The sequence below is a fragment of the Chaetura pelagica genome, unplaced genomic scaffold, assembly GCF_000747805.2.
Source record: "Chaetura pelagica isolate M959 unplaced genomic scaffold, ChaPel_1.0 scaffold153, whole genome shotgun sequence".
NCBI lineage: Eukaryota > Metazoa > Chordata > Aves > Apodiformes > Apodidae > Chaetura > Chaetura pelagica.
The window spans coordinates 1847020-1869991 of record NW_009952707.1 but is presented as its reverse complement, the minus strand read 5'-3'; the positions used below and the strand labels follow the sequence as shown (position 1 = coordinate 1869991).

The following is a 22972-nucleotide window of genomic DNA, read 5'->3' as shown; positions in this document are numbered from 1 at the left end:
AGGTAATTCTACCATTGTGCTATATGTCCAGATACTTAGACACAGAAACTTTAAAAGGGACATCAGATGGAAACTGAGGCATGTTTTTTAAGGGATAAAAAAAAAAAAAAAACAAAAAAGGAAATGGGTAAAGTAAGTCTCTTTTGCAAAGGGTTGAAGTAGCTGCTTAAAAATATAATAATTTAAAAATCTACTTGCCACCTTATTTACCTAGTTCTTAACTAATTTCAGGTCCATTCCCAAGCAACTTCTATTGTCCCTCATCACAACAAAGAAAAGGAGAGATAGGAAGAGGACCTACACAAGACTTTTAAACAATCAGTGTTTAAAACATTGCATTTGATCAGAGTAACGTTAATGAATCTTGACATAATAAGCCAAGTAAAAGCTCAGGGATTGTGATGACAATGCTTCTATATCATGTTAGCCGTGTTTCATAATTTAAACTGCTATCAACAAAATAGTAAGATTCCTTTTTGAATAGTATTATTCCTGTGACATAAGCTCTTACTTATGACTTCCTGTGACATAAGCTCTTACTCCTCCTCTTCACTATTCTCTTCCCAGTTCACATCCATTCTTTATTGTCTATTTATGAGAAGAATGGATAAAAATACCTATTCTGAGGCCATTTGGTTACAAGAAATTAAATATGAGGTTCACAGGTTCAGAAAATATTATTAATTGTGCCCTCATCTATGGCTGCTACAAGCTTGTACTTCAAAATCACTTCACAAACAAATAAAGACTGTTACCAGAATGTTAACATGTAATGAGACAGACAAGATGCGTAGTGAAGTATCCAAGTAACAGTGACACAATGTAAGGAACAAGTAAGCATTTAATGAGAATTGTGTTAGATCACCTTCATGAAAGGCAGGGAATAACTGATAACTGCAGAACAATACAAATTCCACAGTTACCAGTACCACTATGTAGTATCATTTCAACTCACCTCTTCAGTTACACTAGTTTTATTATTAATTTCCTTGGTTCTGTTTGGAGTTTTTATAGTACCTAAGGGGTGGGCAATCTTTTTTAAATTAATGTTTTTGTAATCAGAGGCCAGGCTCATGTCTGCTCACAGCACACTAGATCATATTGGAGACAACTTACCACAGGCAGGATGCACAAAAAAGCTGTATGAATGTCTGACTAAGGGATAAAAGCACTAATAAGTCATTCTTTCATTCAAATGAAATTTTACCATGTAAATTTCTTGGCACATGATTTGAAATGAATGAGAACAGAAAACTCATTCTGTTATAGGAAAAAAGAAAATTTTTTTTTCAAAGAAGAATGATCCATACCCAGTTGCTGAAAGAGAAGAGCCACGCTGGTGCCTGTAACAGGAAGGCTATCATGTAGAGGAGTCTGTATCAGTTGTCGGTCTCCAGCTCCCAAAGAAAATAATTTCTGTAGAAAGATATTTTTTTAATTGAATATAAAATTAATTAACATATAAAAAACAAGCTATTGTCATGTAGATAAGTGATTAATCCTGCAAAAATTATTTATCTGGTATATAAAAGTTTGAAGTCAGTGAGAGTAATTTAATTGACTAACACTGATCTGAAATATGATTTGAGGTTGACTGTTTCCTTGAATCTATAGCATGATAGTGCCTTCCTTGCACTTCCATTGTGTTAAACAGCTATGGCTTTGAAGACTTTCAATATTACATTTTTAATAATACATTCAAAAATCTTCCACAAAAAACCAAAAGACTTTAAAACACATTCAAATCAGAAAAATATGTAGTGTTTTCTAATTGAAATTCTTTGATACCTACTGTCTGCATATGTGTTTTAAGTATGAACATACTTGTGACATGTGGATACTGAAGAGGATGCTTCTGCTACTCCTATGTTTCTGCTTTACATATTAAAGTAGAATTAAAATGTTGGTTGCCTTTCCTGCACAAGACCATACCACCCTTGAAATAGGCAGAAAATGTAAGTGAAGCACTTGCACATCACATCTCATAAAGTATTTTAAGTGCAAAATAATCTTGCATTCCTCTTTTCCTCTAGCCAAGAACTACCACGGTTTGGGAAGCATTTCTGTACAAGCAGTAAGTGTGGTACAACTGCACTCTATATGGCAGCAAAGGTGTTGAATGTATGAAGGTAGCAAGCTCTAGCTGCTGCACAGCAGATGTTTGAAACCAAAATGCTCCACAGTAAAAACAAGTCTCTAAGTCATAACAGAAATGCCTGGCACTTCAGCAGCAGACCTAGATGAAGGTCAGTAACTTTTTTAGAAGTTGATTATTTCAAAAGTGGACACAGAAATAACCTGGGAGGCTCCTCAAGGACTTCTGGAGATAAACGCTAGGAAAGTGTTTTCATTCTAGGATCTATAATTCAGATTTAGCTCTGGAAGAATTAAGCTTAAGAAAGAAATAAGGAAATCTTGATCTCTGATCAAATGACAGTTTGACACCAGCAAATTAAGATTCAAAGTAAAAAAACATTTTATTTGAAGAGAGAAAGCAGAAGGGAGATCAGTCAGAAGAGCATGACTTTTCCCCCTCTTCTAGCAGAGGAAAAGGCCACTGGGGAAAGTTGTGTTTGGGGGAGAAGGAAGTAAAATAAAGAAACAAAAACTAAAAGGATAGAAAAGGAGCCAGAATTTTAAGACCACCAAAACCTGTAATATGAGGTTCAATACCACTGTAAAAGAGTTTCTCATGAGGAAATACAACCTAGTTACTCCCCTTCAAAACCAAAAGTTTTGAGATGCAGAAACACTGGGAGAAGTGGTTGCCTGGAGAGCCATAAGAGGTGGTTCTTGACTAAGCTGAGAGGACATTTTGCCATTTATAGCACTAAGAGAAATTCCAAAGCAGTCAGGGCTATGGGAAAAACAGAAAATAATTAAGTTTTGTAGGATTTCTAGATGGTTGATAACCCATATGTTGGGTAGAAAGTGTGAGAAAGAACTTCAAAATATTGCCATTTGCATGCTTAGTTTCCAGGTATGTTTCATGATAAGGGCAACAATTTCACAGTCCTGTCACAGCACGAAGGCCAAGCAAATAGGACAAAACGACCTTGTCAGAAACCACATATGTATATGAGTAACTTATTTAAATTAAATCAACCAGGAAACTTGACTTTCTGCTCACAGAAACCACAAGTAAAAAGCAGAAAGAAGTCTATTTGCTGGAAAGTTTTTTCTTATTTCTTGAATGCATGGGCTACCTGGAATACCTGAGAAAACCAAGTTATGTTTCTAGCTTTTTTTTAATTGTATGAAAATAAAAATTTAAAAGATTTACTAAAGAAATTATCAGTGGAATCCTGAACTGCACCACGGAAAGACACAGGCAAATGAACTAAAGTGAAGGACACATTTAAAAAGCGGCAAAGAAAAAAGGCCCTTAAAAAAAAATTCTGCAGCAAGCAGAAATATTCCTGAACACACATTATTATAAAAAACTAAGCTTATACAAACTGCTTGATTTGTATCCGTGCCTCGCAAAAAGCCAACTCAGTGACAAAATTAACCCTTTGACCTAATCCTGGAATGGAATTTTTGCTGTCTTTAGAAGACAGGCCACAGGGAAAGCCCTCACAGGCCACAGGGAAAGAACTCAGCTGAACTATGATCTTTTTTCTTCAAAAATATTTCAAGAATTTATTTTCTGTTTTCTTCATAAATTCAATTAGCTGGAAAAATACCTTTTTTTTCCCATTTACCTGAGACCCTCCAGAAGCAGGGACAAGGCATGAGCAGAGATTTGCAATGAGAGTCTCCAGTGACACATTCAGGCTGTCCACGTACACGGTATAGATCAGGCCGAGGCAAGCCTAGAAAGGTAGACAAAATATATTAGCCTGCTATACAGGGAAGGCAGATGTTAAATTACTTACATAGCTAAGTACATATATTTTTTAAAATAAGTGTGTTTTAACAGTTATTAATGTAGTCAAGTACTTCCCAACTGAAGATGAAGTAATTAGCTATAGAAGCAATAATTCATTTTTAAAAATTAGCTAGGCTATTTTGAAGGGAGGTATGTGCTGGCAGATGTAAGTGTATTCTTTTCTTAAAAGAAATTAAATATTGAGTATTTGTGCTTTTTTTCATTATACAAAAAGAGCTTTACTACAATAATATTAATAATATTAATATTTATTAATATTAAAAATTATCAATGTAGCTTCATCTATGCTTTGAATTCTATGGACCTAAACTCAACTGGTTTCCAGAATAGAACACTTATGACTCAATAAGCTTTTGAGGCTCATATGAAGACTATAATCAAGAATCTACAACTCTGTATATTATTTAACTTACATTCTTTATTTTCTTATTCCAATATAAAGGTATATTTTAAGTGAACAGCATATTAACACTTTAGCATTTCTTTTTTTTTTTTTTTAATTGACACAGGTTTGATTGAGAAGCCACAGATACAGCTTTATCATTTGTACTAATAATTTAATGTAAGATGATTCAACATTATGTTCTAACATGCCTTTTGAGAAAAAGAAATAACTGCTCCACAGCATCGTTTTAGTGCTTTTAACTGCTGTAATTTTCATAAATCAGCAAATACTTTAGGAATACACTTCTTAGAAATAATTCCAACAGCAACTTTTCATACAACACATAGTCAAGCTGCAAAACTCCTTGCCATGGGATTTTGTAAAATCTGAGCATTAAGAAACTTGAAAAACTACATGATAAAAACCACAAAAATGACACCTCTGCTTCAGGTTATCATTTAACTATAATTCACACTGAATTAGGAAAGTATTTTGTGGAACTGTTTCTATAGTCTGCCCTATTCTTACACACTTTGCTTTGCATTTGCTATGGGCCACTATCAGAAACAAAATACTGGGCTACGTGGACTTTTAATCTCACTCAGTACAGTCATTCTTAACGTTTAATGACAGTTTAACTGTTGAATGATTTCCTCCCTTGATCTGTAAACTGATCTCTGTTTCTGTTAATATGTATTATCTTACTAAAAATGTACGCTTTTAATTTATCTCAGATCAGTCATATTTCAACAGCTGAAAGTAATCCAGGATGCTAAATCTCTGTCATGTATCTTAATTTGATCTGGAAGAGGCTCTGATATTTTGTCTTACATGCAAAGGAAAACCACAATTTTGCTATTAATTTACCATTATATAGCTAATCGAATGTTGTTAATGTGTTGTTTTTACCTGAGCAAGTCTGGGTTTGTTCTATTAATTCCCTTCATTGTAGAGTAAATTGAGCCCAGAAAAATCTCTATTTCATATTTTATGTAGATTTAAAACTGCTTGGAAGGTAAAAAAGCACTGCTTAAACCTATAGGGGCTATTTACTGTCACAGACATTGAATTTTATCAAGTTCAATCTAAGCCTACTTTTGCTTTTAAATTCCCCAATCAATACTGAGATGTTCTAAATCAAAAATCCTGTCACTGCTACTCATTAAAAACAGGTTTGTCTTCTGACATACATTATAAATGGCAATAGCAAGTTCTTTACCCTGAAAATTTCTGGATAATCTAGTCTGGACACCAACACCAGACTCTTAGGAGCAAATACTTCTGCAGGCGGAATTAAACCAGACTCCTCTTCACCGTCAATTTCTTTTGTTCCCTTGAAAAACAGAGACACTTCAATTAATAAGCAGAAAGAAAACCTTGACCTAAAATGTTAGCATTCTTACAAAAATTAACCATGTCCCAAAACTTCAGAAAAGTAGACTAAAGCATTTTTTGAAACTAGTAATCAAGTCATCTAACAGGAACATATTCCAATGGTTTCCTGGCTCCCTAGGAGTTTCTAGATGTAGTTCAACTTTTTTTAACTTACCTGGGAAGTCATGCACCAACACACCAAAAATAAAGTTACCCGAGACAACAGCTTAACAGGACAATGTTTCACATTAAATTCTGTTTCACATTCTAGATAGCGGACTATAGAACAGGATCCTTTCACATCAAAGCATTAGTTGATTTATAATAAACAATACCCCAAATACAGAAAAATACACTTCAAAAAGAATATTTGGCTGTCCTACTTATATTAATATAACTCAATTTCTTACAGAATTTCCACTAATGTTAGAAATAAAATTACCTATTAAGTCATCCCCAGCTAGACCCAGCTAATCTGGAATCTGAAGGCATTTCTTCACATGAAAACTAGTTCAAATTTCCCCAAAAAATCCCTCAAACTTATGAATCACTAAGTTTTTTGCTTAAAAGAGAAAAGTACAATGCAGATAAGTTGCACTTGTTCATGATATTGTGCAAGTTGCTATAACCCCCTTGCCAGTGCTTACTATTCAATCACAAATTACTCATACCTAAAACTAAAGATGTCACTACATATTTTCATTTCTAAAATTCCACACATTCTTTGACAAATTCATTAACTAAGTTTACAAATGACAGCAAGCCTGTCCAATTTTTGTATGAAATTCTTTCCACCCCCGCATCACACACCAAATTTCCAAGTAGTTTATTTGTTCCTCTGACAGAGCATTCTTCTAAGCAAAAATCACTGTATTATCTTAATGAGGAATATGAGAAAAATTAGTTCCATTTCCACAAGACAACATGACATATCTGTCTTCTATTTCTGTCACATTACTAGTCAACAGTTTCAGCTTATTTAAAAGAAAAAAAAAAAAAAATCAACATTACTTTTCTATTAAATGGAAGAAACCTGATAGAATTGCTCTAAAATGCCAGGAATGCTGTGAGTTCAAGAGTTTTATTTCGCAACCTCAGTTGAGAATGTAGGGTTTCTTTAAGCAAATGCATGTATCCAAATAAAAGCAGTTAAAACAATGAAAGCACAAGTACTTTAAAAGCTGACTCAATAAATGCTTTTAATTATGAAAAATGTTTAGTTTCAATAAGCTTCATGTGGGGATTTTATTGATAGGTTGCACAATCAAAAACGTTTGGAGATGACCAATCTAAAGCACTATTTTTCTTCTGGTCAGAACCTAAAGAGGTTCCCTCAAAAGCACGTGTTGTTTTCACTAACCTAAATGGCTTTCTACAAGAAAAAAACACAATAACAATCCTTCCCTGTCCAGTCCTGTCTGCACAGTCCTATGTCAGAGCCAAATGGCAGTAGCTGAAGACATGAGCTATTAGGCAGCAATGAAGAGGGGCCTACAAGAAAGATGGAGAGAGACCTTTTACAAGGGCATGTAGCAACAGGACAAGGGGAAATGGCTTTAAACTGAAAAAGGGTAGTCTGAGATTAGACATTAGGAAGACATTTTTTCCTGTAAGGTGGTTGCTCAAGGAAATTGTCCATGCCCACTCCCTGGAAGTGTTCACAGCCACTCTAGTGGGAGGTGTCCATGCCCATGGCAAGGGGGATGGAACTAGATGAACTTTAAGGTCTGTTCAATCCAAACCATTATATATTTCAACATCATTTGTGAATCACTTGATAATTTCTGCCTCCACACCAAGACCTGCCTTTTATTACACAAATGCCCTCCTCAATTCTAGCACCAAACTGAAAAGGTCACTCTGAAAAGGTCCAGTAGCTGGTTATCAGCTAGTAGCTGCACTGTCAGCTGTAGGGTAATAAAGAGCTCCTATCTAACGTGACAAGAAGGTGAAGGTATCTACAAGCAGAGCTTTTGCTCACTACCCTCCTTCTATCCATAATGTCAGACCTGGTCTTTCAGGCTCGTGTCCTGAACACAGGCATGTGTCTCTTGGAAGCTCAAGTTCTGTGTGCACTTCTCACAAACACTCCCCTAAATAGTAAGATGCATAGGTACATGTGTGCACACGTGCACCTTGGTGTCCTGTTTTCATTACTATATAGACAGACAAGAGCATGTACATTTTAATACGTATACCAGAGAAGACACAAATGCTTTGTTACACACAAACTAAATGGCAATCTGTTGTTCCTGTGAAAATGCCACTGTGATTGTTCAGGACATAAAACTTACATGGTATACACTTATGCTGTGTCATCCCTTGTCTAACAAAAATACAAAATACAAAAATAAGTAAAAGGAGTGTAAGCATTGCTTATACTAAGTCAGACAAAAGGTTCATCTAAAGCTTAGTACCCTGCCTTGGTGTCAAAGTCCCCGTGAACAGAGGACAAGCTCAGCAAGGCCAGTCATTCCTCCCGTGCATTCTCCCAGACTCCAACAAGCTGCAGCTCAGGAACTTCCTGACCTGAGGACAACCTCCTAACTAAAAAACAATTCAGCATTCAAGTAAAAATGATTTAGAGTATTTATGCTTGTGTTAAACAAGCTGTTTTAATTAAGAGATATGTATAATATATTCATACCAAAGCAAAAACAATTGGCAAAACAATATATATACACATATATATTGTCATATACTTGGCTTTATACTTTAATTCTTACCTAAACAGCAAGCAATGTACACAGCGTACATGTTTAGTCTAGTTTGCATTTCATTTCTAAGTTAAAATTGTGATTCACCAATTACTCAAGAAGCACAATAACTCAACAGTCACATGTCCCACACATGTTCATTTACTTCCATCCATTACAATGTTGAGAGATTTTACATTCATTGCAGTTCCCTCCCCCTGCCCCCAAAATGCAAGAAGAATTTTTAAATTACAGTTTAGTGGTTATACATCATTAAGCATATAATCAGCAGCAGTTTATTGTATGAACTGTTCCAAAGAACAACTACGAATTCTAGGCATAAAGGCAACAGATTCTGGCTATCTGATAAATTGTGTACCCTGACAACATTAGGAAAAACTAAATTAAAACATATTCCACATTTTGAAAGGTAAGGGAAATATGGAAGCTTCTCTAGAGTCACATGGTACTAAGACAGTGAAAACTCAGGAAGCACAGACAGGGAGGATGTTCCTATAAATGGCCATTTTCATAAAGTCCGCTCAACTTCAAATCAAGTCTTGAACTAAATCTTAATTAGATTTAGTTTAAAACTTTAAGCTCACAATAACAGCACTGTACCGAATTGATAAATCCTTTACACTGTAAAAACACTCTCTTACTTCATAAAATATTTATAGGAAAATGTAATGTGACCAGTCTTACTTCTTTCATGGCTAAACGTTCTGACAGGCACGCAGACACACTATTAGGAGTCAGTAGACTAAGTAGATAGTAATTTCAAACACATGACTTTTAACCTACTTCTCAAGCAAAGCATTAACAACCAAAGCATTCTGTAGTAATACTAAATACAAAGAGGTAAACCCACAAACTTAATTCTTTCTAGTTATGCTTTTGCTCAGACATATACACATTTCATCTTTCTTTAGCTCTTTTCTCAACTAAGGTAAAAATATTCTCTAGTCAAAGTTAATAAAATAAAAGAACTGTGTGGATTTGTTTTTCTCAATACATTTCTATTTTATAAATAGAGCATTCAGTTGACAACTGAATTAAGAACAACTGGATGTTAAGGAAAACCCTGCTAACAATACATAAATTGAAATATCAACTTATATTGGTTAAATAAGAATATAATAGTGCTAAATCTATTTTTGTTTTCTTAAATCTAGTTGAATATTACAGTTTTCCTTTTGTACTTCTACTGGAGGGAAGATGATGCTAATGTTATTTGGCTTACTGCTACAGGGCTTCCCTGGTATCTCCCATCTAGACTGTTGGCTAGTAGCCCTTCATACTACAGTAGAACAGATTAAGAATTCTCTTCATTTCAATTAAATATTGAACAAGATTCCTTTTTTTCAATTTCCCCCTTTTTATTTCTACACAGGGTCTAGGTGGTGGCAGGATAAGTTGTCCCTATCCCTTCTACATTCAGGCAAACTTTGAAAACAGTTGAGATGAGAAAAATGTACCACTAGAGAGCAAACCAGTGTTCCAAATGCTTAAAGATCCACTTAGTTTAAAAGGTGATACCCATTTAAAATCTCATTCAGAAATAGCTGTACCTTTAGATTGGAAATGAGCAAATGTTTTTTGAACATCAGGTTAATAAAGTTCTGAAAAACACTTCAGGAAGCTACGGGACAGGTAACAGACTAAACTAACTTATTAATGACAAGAACTGTATGACAATCTGTGATCATCCATGATTTTGCCATGCTTAAAATATTTGTTCCCCTGTAATTATATCTGTGTTTGAATGAAGCCCATCAGGGTCCTGTTCTCTGCCTGCCAAACCCAGAATCCTCTCTTCTACTGTATCTTGACTTGGTTTCTAAAGTAATAAGGAGAATATAGTGCAGAGATCTATAAACTACATCTGACTCAAGTTCATAGAGTAGTTTCTCCAAAAAATCTACCAGATAATATTGCAATTCTTGATATGTTCATTTCAGAACTTCTTATCCACAAAATCAACTGGCAGAAATCTTCCTTGTGATGGTTCCTTCTTCACATATATCTGATTATGACAGTCTGGGAATTTTAAACATGGCAGGTACATGCATTTGTTTTTTTAAATACTGCCTTTATTCTTCTAACCCCCGCTGCATCTCTTGGAGAAACAGCATTGCCAAACTGTTAAATTTAGATATTTCTTCAACAAATTTTAAATTGTCGTATTCCAAAAACATATCACAAAAACATGGACACAATGTCACAGTAATGAATGTAAACACTTATGTCCCATAAGATCGAAGAAAGTATATGAAAAATCAAGTTAATCAATTTCAAAACTAGATACAGAATTACATTCATAAAATTTTAAAATACAATAAGCATTTATTTATTGTGTAAGTAGAACATGGTTCAATATGTATCATAAGTTTAAACAGAAAAGTCTTATCTGTTTTTACAGCAGGCTGTTTGATTTACTTGTCTTTTTTTTTCCCCTCGCATTTTCCTGTATAAACAATACATAATAAACAGACTCAAACTCCATTTTTGTCATATATTTTAACACATGTATTTTACACACCCACATCTACACTAAAAATACCTATATCCAACTCTTGACATAGTAATGGTTTTCATAGGTTCTTACATAAATCACAACACAGAACTACAGCGAGCATTTATTTTAACTCTCTGCATTTCTTCTTATGATATAAGAAGTATCCAGTTATCATATTTGTGAACCTAAAGTGATGGGGTAAACTGGAATGTTCAATAGCCAACTAACTGAACTAACAGTATCACTTCCTAACTTACAAACCTGGTCAGTAAAAGTAGCTGAATGAACAAAGCAGCATTTGAAAAAATAATCTCACAAAAGAAAATTCACATGACCAAATGAAACAAAACAGTATTAATCCCTTACTGATAAAAAATAGTTTAGAAAAATTAACTGTGATCAGCACTGTTCATCATCACTCTGCTATTTCTTTGTTGGCTTGTTTTCTGAGAACAATTTGATCCTCAGTTTAGCCAAATGATGTATATGGCATTAAGCCCAAGCTTCAGAGTAATTATTCAAGCATTTTAAAATTTTTTTAATGAAGAAGGTAACAGACCTTGTTACCTTCTACACTTGATAGGTGGAGTCACCTAGGAACAGATGAGGAATGATGTCCCAGATCCACAGTATAGAAAAAGGTTCAATACATTTTTAACAGATGCAATCAAAATTGAATACTTGTGGGATTGATACACATACTATTAAACAACGTATTGCTTTGTTTTAAATTGGTGTTTTTCTGCTTTAAACCTCTACATACATAAAACATTTTAAGAACAGGGCACAGTTTGCAGAATTTTATCAAGAACATTGTAATTAGATAAGAGTTTGAAAGCTTGGTATTAGAAGAAAATTTCAAGTATTAAACAAAAAATATTTTAAATTAAAAATATGGCAAATGTTCCTCAAATAAATTGGTGTATCATGGAATCACAGAATTGTCAGAGTTGGAAGGGACCTCTAGAGCTCATCTAGCCCAACTCCCCTGCTAAAGCAGGATACATACCCTAGAGCACATTACTCAGGGCTGCATCCAGGCAGGTCTTTAATATCTCCAGTGAAGGAGACTCCCCAGCCTCCGTGGGCAGCCTGGTTTAGTGCTCTGTCACCCTCACCATAATGAAGTTTCTCCTCATATTTAAATGGAACTTCCTGTGTTCCAGCTCCTTCCCATTGCCCCTCATCCTGTCACTGGGCACTACTGAAAAGGGTCTGGCTCTATCCTCCTCGCACCCACCTTTTATATACTTATAGGCATTAATAAGGTCTCTCCTCAGCCCTCTCTTCTCCAGGCTAAAGAGCATCAAAAGAACAGAAGGGAGAAATTTCGTTGGACCTATTTTGCAAACTGACTTGCCAAACACTGTAACACTGCCTGAAACATGAAAGAAGCTCCATCAAACTGATAACAAAACTGTTAAAAAGCCCTTTGCATCAAGGTCCTTTTCTCATTGCTTACACTTTCATATACTTTCTACTGCTGACAGCAAAAAAATCTCACCTAGAAAACAGCACTTAATAATCAGACCAAAACACCAAACTCAAAGTAAACTTGTAATTCACAGTTAGTCTTATGGAAGAACAACAAAACCAACTATCACCACAACCAGCATGCTAACTGAAGTATGTCCAAAGCAAAAAAATGGCGGTAGTTCTTCATGCAATGGTTATTTAATTTATTAAACTCTTCTGCTACAGAATGGTACCACAGGGTCATGAGAAGGCCAGACAAGTTAATGAAATTCACGGAGTCTATGAAAAACGCACCAGGTGTATTTGGCTCAGTTGGTCCTTCTAGTTGTGGAGGAAGGACCACTCAAGGACACATTATGTTTGCCATGTTCCTCTGCTGTTCTCTAGACATTTGCTCCTAGCCATCCACAGAGATAAAATACTATGCAAGATGACTTTTGCTTCTGATCTAAAAATTACCACTCCTATGTTCATCCAAACATTTAATGTAACATACTTGAATTCATCTTATTTAGTGTTCACTGGCAGATAATGGTTTCAATAGCACACTGATGCTCTTTCAATACCCAAATCACACACACAGAAAGTACTCAACAAGATTTAGTGTAATTTAGACAGTTTACTAAACACAAGGGGGGGAAAATCAATAAATTATTTTTATTCCCTTCTTTCTTTTCTCTCTGACTGTAAAAAAATATTTAAGGACACACACTCAAAAATTTTACAGAAATCTAAATCATAATGTCACTGAATTTCATTCCTGATTTCAGACTTGGACTCAGAATTTTGGAACACAGAAGAAAAAGAATTACAGCGTTCAGATAACATGCAAGTAGTTCTTTGTGGCTATGGATTAATAATAATTTCCTGTAGATTTATGTCTAAATTAAAACATTTGTGTTACCTGATGGATGATCTAAGGGATGATCTCACACTCCCACGTTTTCCCTCATGTAACAGTCGTCTATGAAATGTATCTTTCTGCTTCACACCCTTCCACATTCATAAAATAAGTACAAGATCTGTACTGTCAGTCACATTTGGCTGACACAGGATGTGTTTTAAAAGTTGCATATGGAAAATCAGCACATAAAAAGACATTTTCATGCAAGCTTCCATTTCAGCTTAAGAAATTATATTAAAGCTTTTAGTAGAAAAAAAAGTGACTGATTCTATGCTACTTCAGTGAAAAACTGCAACTCATTTAAAGGCAACAGATGTGGCAGCCAAGAAAACAAATTACAACAGCCAACTTTACTCATATTAACCTTCTTTTTTTTTATTCAATATAGACATTCATTGCTCTGATCTAGACCTCAAGGTTTCCTCTTGAACCTTTATGAACTTAATTTTGCCACAACAATCATATTATTTTAAGATGTCAGCTCTGCTTCTAAATATTGACATTTAACTTTAAAATAACAATCTAGCCAAAATCTACATTAGGAACTGAAGGAAATTTTTAAAAATGAAAATGACCTAACAGTATAGTTCAAAAAAATTCTTCCTACTGCTGAATGTAGCTGATGTTAAGGGACTTACACAGCTTGAGAACACATTAGCATTTGCTCCATCAACATGCAGCTGAATTACAGCACACATAAACCATTATTATCCCTCTTCCCCTGTCTTTTCACCCCCTTCTTCTCTGGGAACTTGGACTTGTCCATCCTCATACTTGATGTGTATGCCCAAAACTGCCATTTATCAAATCTCCAATACTGATGGCTCCTAGATGAAGCAACTCTGAACTGTTATCCAACTGTCCAAGACTATCAGCTGTCCATCTAGTCTTCACTTCGATTGCCCCAATTTGGATCACTATGTCCTCTGGGTCTTTGAACCACCTTTGTGGCATGCAGCTCTGTGAGTTGCCTGTCAGAGATGCCACTCATTTTCAGACATGAGGACAATCCAGATATGCTGACCATACATCTCCACTCTGGGGGCATATGCTATTAAAGTCAGTGCATTTAGTTGTGAATAATGTTGAGTGGAGAAAAAATGAGGTTTATTTTCCTGTCAAAGTGAAGAAAATAAATTTAAACTGAGGTACCAGGTAGCAGAAAAGTTAGAAAACAAGCATTAGATAGAGCCTCACCATTCTGCATGTGGAAGCTGGCAGGCATTATTTGAAACTCAAATGAAATAAAATGTGAACAGAAAGTTAAATTAGAATCATACTTTCATTAATTCATTCAGTCCTAGAGAGAATTAACATCTCTCATTACAAAACTTTCACTCTAGTACTTCATTGCAATTGTCAAAACCAGTTTGCCCTGCACAAAATTTTGCACTGCAATTATGCCAAGTTCAGCAAGCCCGTTGTTTTTCTACTAACTGCCCAGCAAAGGAGGTTTAGAGACCACACACCATTTCTTATTTTAAGAAAAATTATTTGAAGTTTGCTTTAGCAATCTTGTGCCAATTGCTCATTTGGGATGGATCCCTTTCTCTCCATGTGAGTCTGCTGGTCTTTATTTACAGTCAGATCCACTCTTAGCTGGTTTATTAGCAATCAAAAGCCAAAAAACATTCAACATAAATTAATTTTATTTAATTTTCAGATTACACAACTGCATGTATCCAATAAATTCTAACACATACACAAAAGTTAAAATAAACTTAGCTGACTGCCTCCAGAAGACAAACTGCATCCTGCCTACAATCTGCTGTGCAGAACTAAAACCACAGGTGACTAGATCTAATTCATGGCTTGTCTACATGCACAGAATTACACCGCTGCAGCTAAATTTATACTGGAATAATTCTACCAGCATAAAAGCCATTATCTTGATTTAATAATTTCAAAACAGGATGATAAACTGTAGTAGTCATATTGGGGATTCTATCAATTGAAAAAGAAAAGGACCAAAGACAGAAAATTACATAAAGGTGGTAAACCTAACAAATAGAGTAACCTCAAGTCTCTGTAACAGGTCAGCTCATTCACTCCCTGAATACTATTGACACTTCAGAGTACTCATATATGATAATATGTCTGCATTGCACCTTCCCAGTGTTACACAAGATTTACACCACCAGCATCTATTAGATGTTTACCATTTAACGCACTTCACTTTGAAAATTCCCTAAGTGCTTATACACTTTATCTAAACACACTGAAAGAACTTAGGAACAAAAGTAAACTGGTACCCACGCTTTCCACCTTTCAGTACAGCTTATGCAGCCATAGGCCAAAGTATATTTCTGGAGTGGGCTGTTAGCCCATGCACACCCCAGAAGACCTGGGAAGTCCAAGATAATGTATATGCAGTTGCCCTATAACCAATAGTAAGTAATTGTAATTAATACCATTAAAGTAACTGCTTTCAACACGTTAACCTGGGCACTGGAGAATGTTAAGAAACTACAGTAACAACTCTTCAGCAAGAACTATGTATATGCAAATAGTAATTTCAGAGCTTAGAATATTCTAAATCTTCCCTACATGCCACAAACATGACACATGGATTCCACCCTTTCAAGCTTTACACGAGACTGCAAAGACCTAAGCAACTAGGCAGAACAAGCAGCAAAAATCAAAAACCTAAAGTGGGTAATTCTTACTGTATTTTAACTTAGTCATAATGTTCCTTATATAATACAGAACAGTATATAATATATATAAGATATATATTATATAATATAGAACAGTATGGAAGTAAGGTAAATTTTCACAAGTAGGTTTTTGTTTTGTTAGTTAAAATAAATGCAATTAATTCCTTTAAATTGCATATGGGGAAACATTGAAAAAAAATTAAAATTAATTGCTGAATCAGTGTTGCTACTGTTTGAAAGTCAGATAAATTATCTGATCTCTATTGACAAAAAGTCTCTGCTTAAAATACAGTGCCCCCCCCCCCACCTCCTGTGAGCTGAGATGTGGGCACTATTTGTAGACACAGCACAGGAGTAACAAGGAAAAGGAGAACGTTAAATATATAAAGGGACATGAAAAATACAAATCTATTTCTTCTAGAACATTAGCTGCAACTTTCTCTTTACACAGGAGCAGAAAGGAAATGAAGCATTACTTAAATCTCTGTATGCTATCACAGTCCATTTTTCAGAAAATTTGTTTAAGATGGTGATGTAATATAGTAAACATTTTTAAAGTTGGGGTTTTTTTCCATAAAATGTGTTTGGGGAGCATTGACAGTAATAGGTCACTTTCAGAACCATTTCAGTATTTGGGATATACACAAAAACTTATTAAATTTAATCTTAAGAATAACATGCTAATATAATATTCAAATGGAGAATCAGATTTTTCAGTTCAATTGGACTGAGTGTCCTAATCCTCTGCTAAAAACCAAACGTCACTGACTCATCAAGTAGCATATGCTTTAAGACAGTAGGATCACCAACTCTTCAGTCCAAGCATAAAAATTAAAACTTCATTAAGTCATTTTGTTGGCAGTTTTTCCCTTGAGTCAGGAAATATTTGTGAATGTTGTGAATCTGCCATTTTATGGTTTGGGATTTTTACCATTTCTTCTTCTTCTTTTCTAAGGGGGCAGAGAGAGGAAGAGAACATGAATAGCAGGAAATGGGAAACCAGTGAATTATTACTTATGTGCATTTTTCAGAAGGATATACTGAACCTTACCAACTTTAAGACTGCAATATTTAATGCACATATGCTTAAGGCAACACACAAGAATTATGAAATTTGTATATGATTGTTACAAACTAATGTTTGAGTTTTTGTGCTGATCTCATAGAGCAGATTTTCTGTAATGCAAGAAATGCAGTTGCACAGGCTCAGCTACTGGCATAAATCTAATTTGTTGATGGCAGGGTTGAGGAGAGAGCAGAAATTTCTTCCAAAGTGCAAAGCAATGTACAATTTCACCATTAAGTTTCCAAATTATGTGAGTCAACATTTTTAATAAAGATTCTATCTATGGTGCACTTCCAAGCATTGTTAGTATAAATTCTAACTGCCTAATTGGTAAGAAGCACGGCTGAGGTCAGTAGAAGTATCTGCTGAGTCAAAAGTATTAAATCAAGTCAGTTTTGTGTGCCAACATCCAGAAGCTGCTGTTAGAAATAAGACCCTCTTTTTGGTAAAGAGAGTATACACCACACAGAACTATACATACATATGTGTGTGTGCATTTGTGTGTGCATATACATACACACACGCACATGCTTTTCAGATGGCTCATAAAGTTACACACACCAAGTAACTGAGTGAATTTTGTAGACGTTATGATTTCTCTGAATACCCTTTGACTCCTCAACAGTTTACAGCTTCAGGATCTAGAAAAATAAGCTAAGGAGACTATTTTTTTCATTGACAAGACAAGGTTTTCTTCAAATCTATGGGGTTTTAAGCAGATATCAAATCAATGAGATTGGAAGTACACAGCAACAATCAAAATATAGTAATGGGATACCTCTCCTACAAAAAAAACACCAAACCTTGAAGGCACTGTGCGGGAAGAGGAAACTGGGATGTTTTGACTAATTCTCCTCTTCCTCATTCCTGTAGATACGTGCAAGTAATTATGGTACTCAGCTTTATTTATATGCTAGGGCATTTAAATGACACCTTAAGCCAGGCAGAAATGTGGATCAGAACAAGCATGTGCTGAAAACAAAAAGCTGGAAGGAGAAAGCAGTGCAGTATCTCAGATTTCTTTACACTTTTTACTGGTAGGAACTTGAGATGAGAGAAATCTTGCATATTGAACTGATCTGAAACACACTAAAGAAATCTTTAAATGACACAGACTTTACCACAGTTAATTCATTGTTAGACTGTCTCTAGTAGTCTAGTCATATTCCAAACTTTAGACTCCTGTAAAGGTCAAAACTTCAAATTTATTTTAATCTCAGATAAGTAACATATTCTTATATATTTTTGCAAATGTTACGGGGACAATTAAACAAGACTAGCATTGTAAAACCAAACCAACCATGAAGGATTACCTGGCAAAGCTGTATCACCTGCACAGCAATGAAGTGAGTTCTATTCCTGTATTTAATGGATTCCTATGTGTATGCCTCATGAATCAGACTAAGTGTAACATCAATCTTTTTTATATATTATCACAGCTTTATGAGAGTTGATCACGAATCAAACTGACCAGCATCCATGAAGACTATAAATTCTGGATCAGTTCAGAATTACAGTACTGCAATAATGTAAAGAACTATTCATATAAGTCAACAAATAAAATAGTATTTTATTTTCTATGCAAGGCTAGGAAGTTGAAAACAGGCCATCAGCTGATAATAGAGCCTGTGCTTTTCTGTGGAAAACTTGTTATGACATGCAACTGCCAAGAGATTAAATTGAATCCAAGGATTCAGTTTTCACAGATACCAAGGAGAATACTTTTTTCCTGCAGACTACATAACTTTTACAGTTGCTATATTCATCTTGCACTCTATGTTATCACAGGTACCACCTAGATATATCAGGTGAGTAAAATCTCCTCACTTTTCAGGTAGCATTTATTTACAAATTATCCTGTAAAGAACATCAGAAGTAGGAATGAAGGGAATCAGAAGTAGCTTTCTCAGACCCCACTTGATCCATTGTGTTAAAAAGGATCTTCTATTATTATGGAGGAGTCTCTTAAAAGTTGGATAATTCTTCTATAGCATTCACAAGCTAAGAAATGAGTTTGTTTTCATTTGGCAGTTAAATTAACCACAGACAAGTGGTCAAGTCTAGTTTTTTGTGAATATAATTCTGCCAAGCCAAACATCTAATCTGTTCTAGCCAAAATCCAACCAATCTCATGTATCAGGCAAGGTTTACCTGGTGAAGGCTACTGGCAAAGAAGTCAACCTTCTTTTTTGGAAACTGAATCTTACTTTTTGTCTGAATGAGCTCCATCATTCAGTTAAAAAAAAACCTGAACTGTATTTACCTCTGGAAACTACTGTCCAGATTTGAAGTGCTGGACACTATGTTTCATGGACTGTTTGTTTTAAGAGGCATGCATTAAACCAATATTACTTTCATAGCCCAATGCTTCACAAGCTTATGTTACATTACAGATTGTACACGTGCTGAATTCTTGTCTAATGACCATGTAATAGGGCACGTTCAATTCTCTTTGGATTTTAGAAAGAAACAGGAAGTTTGGCTATAAACAATGCAGTCATAGAATAAATTTCACCACAGCAAGTTCATCTAAAAAGTATGCATTCTTTACAAGACAGCCAGGAATGGCATTATGAGAACCAACATCCTGCTGTGCTCAGGTTTTGGTTGTTTTTTTGTATGAATAGTTAAGCAATATAAGAATAAAACCTTTTCTTTAATACTGGATGTTTTGTGATGAGCATTACTTGAAAGATGTGGAGAGTGAATCAAAAGCAGCTGCTAGAAGCCACAAGATAAATAACAAGTTTGCTAAATTTAGTATATGTTATGAAATACATAGAATGGAGGAAGAGTCAGCCATTCTCCATTCCACATTTTTATCAGCTTTGAAAGAACTACTATAGAATATTTCACTCTTCACTTCTTTACTTACAGACATTAAATAATGACAAAATATTTAACAGGAAGATGTCAGTTGATTCACACTAAATTTTAAGACTAATTTTTTGTTACATTTCTTCTTTTAACTCCTTTTAATAATCTACAAAAATACCCACCTAAACTGTAGCACTAATGGAAGAACAACTATTATTCTCTAGCTTCCAACTGAGCTCAGAAAAAAGCACAATATCATTATTACTACACTGCATATTTTGTTTATTCTACAAACAGGGTAACATTTCAACTCCAATATTAAATAAACAGAGTAAATCTGGATTTTTTTAAAGCATTTTCTGAAAATAATCAATAGCACTGCAGTTCTTCACTAAGAAAAAATTACTTAGCCATCTATTTAGCCTTAATTAATTTGAAAATACTCAAGGCCAAGGTTTTACTTATTTTTTATTTTCATTTGAGAAAGAAAACATACCAAAACATAACGACAGTTGGCAATTACAGATTGGATTAGGTTTTCCCTACGTTCCAGCTACTACAGATTCCAAGTATTCTGTGACAGCAGAGATTGTGTAAAGTACTTTACATCAAATGGGAAACAAAAATGTCTATTTTTGAAAGACTGTGGTTGCCCAAAAATAATTAAATACATGTTTAAAAACAAACACTGCCAAGTAGCTGACACCCAAACTCTGACCTACCCAAAAACTGAAGAGTTATTCTATCAGTTTTTAAATCTTGTCATTTACACTCATGCAAATCTTGCCAATAAATGCACTTACAGAAATATGTATATACATTACAGAATATTTGTACTAATTCGTCCTGTGCTGGCACGATAGAGTTGGCCAGCAGAGGGAGCAGAAGTAAGTAAACGTCTTTCCCAGAACAAAGATGAGAATTATTCTTGCAATGTCAAAAACGGAAGTAAATGAAAGGAACACCATCTTGGCTGTCCCATTGAAAACAAACAAACAAACAAAAACACACAACAAAAACAAATGAATGTGGAGATAATGAAATTCTATGAGATGTTTCAGGTTGGTTATTGTTTTTCTTTCAAAGCAGATTAAAACCACCAAAGAATCAAACAAAAAACTCTAACATAGTACATCAAGCTCACCTTTGAGCAAAAATACACCCATTTCTGTATGACAGAGGAAGATATCTTTATCAGGAACGGCAAAATATTTTCTAAAGTTGTCCTCTATATCATTATTTTACTGTTGCTAGACACATTTTTCTGCATTTTTATTATTTATTGTAAAGTTTTTACCTGCAGGTTAATCTCTGCTTCATAGAAAGTTAAGCAGGAACAGTAGTGCCTCTCCGAGTCTATATCAGTCAAAACCACAACGAAGAAGGTTGGTTGTTTTCTTTCTTTCGAAAGCTGCCATCCTCCAGGCTGGCAAAACTGATGAAACAAACAAACAAAATACATAGTTAAGCATTAATACAAATTGTTTTAAGAAACATTAAGAATATTTTTAAACAATATATTAAGAAATTAATTTCATTTAAAGTGAACATATGCAAGGTTCGAAAATTTGGAGAAAATGGGGAAAACCACAATAGGTTGTAGAGCTTGTCAAACTGATGCAAATCTAGCTCTACAGACACTGAGGGAAATTCTACAAACTGAAGATGTGTTACTTTGAACTCAGTATTTAAGATTATCTGACAAGGGTTTAACAGGTAACAGGAATAAATCAACATATTCTGCAGGTTTCATTTGGATAACAGGTTACAATTTGAAGCTAAAATTGTTGAGTCTCAGAATGTCTCTATATTTATAAGTTCTCCATTAATTTATCTAGTCAACAGATACTCCATTTACACCTACTTGCAAATTTATTCAATACTTACTCCTAAAAAAGACTATTTATAGAGCAGTATTTTTCATCCATTTATTGCCTCTGTATGCTTCATTGCCAACATCTGAAATTTTACAAGGCCATAGTATAGCAGAAATTTAAGTCTGTCCCCCCTGTGAAAAATATGTTCAAGTTTCATGACTTTCTAAGTCTCAGGGACTAAGAAAGTAGCCTGCTTCTCAGACTCAAACAGGCAGCAGTCCTCCAAATACTTCATATGTACTGAGAATACTAAGTTACAAGGCTCCTAGAGCAATGAGCAGACTAAATATGTGCAATTATATTGTTACTATTAGCAAAATTATAAATTAGAATTGACACAGTGTGAAGGTAATAGCCCCTGTAACTCCCTGTAAGGAATGAGAAAAAAACAACAAAACCCAACACATTTCTAGAATTGTTAAACAATGTAGATACCAAGGGTAACAGAAAGATAGGTCAAAATCTCCTGTTTCCAGGAATTGCTTCCTCCACCTCGAAAGCTGCTAAAAACTGAAAGACCATGAAGAGTAAGCTGTAAACAAACTTTTACTACAAATTCATCTTTAGAACCTCTACAATAAAACCTGGGTAGTCTTAGGTGAACAGCAGTTAAAACTCTGCCTCTGATATACAATTTATTTTATGATCCTGAGAAAATCTTCAAAACTGAAGTTTTCTCATGTTACATTCTTCATATTCTAAATAGTCAGCTTAACACTTCTGAGTCTGTATCCTCAGAACTGCTAAGCACTCCCTTCTGCAGCTGAGAATATCTGTTCTGAACATCAAAAAGCACTCCAAGAAAGGACATCCTAATCATTCCAAGCTAAGCATCCAGTCTTAGTCCATGACTTTGCTAATACTGGCATAATCTCCCTTTGTTTTTCATCCTATGTCAGTTAAAAATATGTAGATACCACTATATATTTTGCAAGACTGCTATAAAGATAATGTCATATGGTTGATATATACCAACATTATAACAAAAGCATCATTAAAAGGTTTGACAATAAAATAATTAAGAGTTCTGTACATATGGCAGAGTTCAGGTGGTGTGTGGCAAGTGAAGCCTGGAAACCACAGCTCAAGTAACCTAAAAATCAAAAAACTCTGAGTAGCTATTTGTTCAACAAGTATGAGCCAAAAAGCAAAGAATGCAGCAAGATTCTCTTAATACATAACAACCTTCCACTGGATACAGTTAAAACTGAATAACCCATACAAGGCAGGCAAGCCACTAAGGTGGCTCATACAGTCCTACCTCTGGCACTTCTTAAGCTCCAAACACGTGAATTTACAATCTTAACACT

The 22972-nt window shown here is 34.8% G+C and overlaps 1 protein-coding gene across 1 annotated transcript in view; it reads right to left on the bottom strand.

Annotated features, from left to right (window-relative positions):
• The window catches only part of SBF2 (SET binding factor 2), a 208442-nt gene that overhangs the window by 127878 nt on the left and 57592 nt on the right, over positions 1 to 22972 (bottom strand). Inside the window, exons 2-5 of the mRNA XM_009994267.1 lie at positions 21083 to 21220; positions 5497 to 5610; positions 3705 to 3815; positions 1311 to 1416 (exon numbers count right to left, since the gene is read on the bottom strand). The gene's annotated coding sequence lies outside the window, so the exon portion shown is untranslated. The remainder of the gene's footprint in view (positions 1 to 1310; positions 1417 to 3704; positions 3816 to 5496; positions 5611 to 21082; positions 21221 to 22972) is intronic.